Source organism: Asparagus officinalis, chromosome 8 (genome assembly GCF_001876935.1).
Source record: "Asparagus officinalis chromosome 8, Aspof.V1, whole genome shotgun sequence".
Lineage (NCBI taxonomy): Eukaryota > Viridiplantae > Streptophyta > Magnoliopsida > Asparagales > Asparagaceae > Asparagus > Asparagus officinalis.
In genome coordinates this window covers 105,893,100-105,893,418 of record NC_033801.1, presented here as the reverse complement: position 1 = coordinate 105,893,418, position 319 = coordinate 105,893,100, and positions in this window count along the sequence as shown.

Genomic DNA, 319 nt, shown 5'->3' with positions numbered 1-319 from the left:
CCCTCCATTTTTCCTTCCTCCCCCTTTCATTTCCCCTTCCTTACCCCTCTCTACCCCCTTAAGAAAACTCCCAAACAAGATGAAAAATAATTTTCTCTTCCCCTCCCCCTCTCTACCCTACAAAAGTGAACTCCCAAACAGACCGTAAGTTTCTTTACATGGACTTACAATTCCCTATATATCTATGAAACTCACCAAAACATGCCCTTGTTAACAAAATCAAAATTTAGGCCGGAAATTACCCTTATTATTACAGTTGGGACTCGACTGAACAAATATCTCCCTGCGTAACACGCCTCATTTTCGTATTATCCGCTCT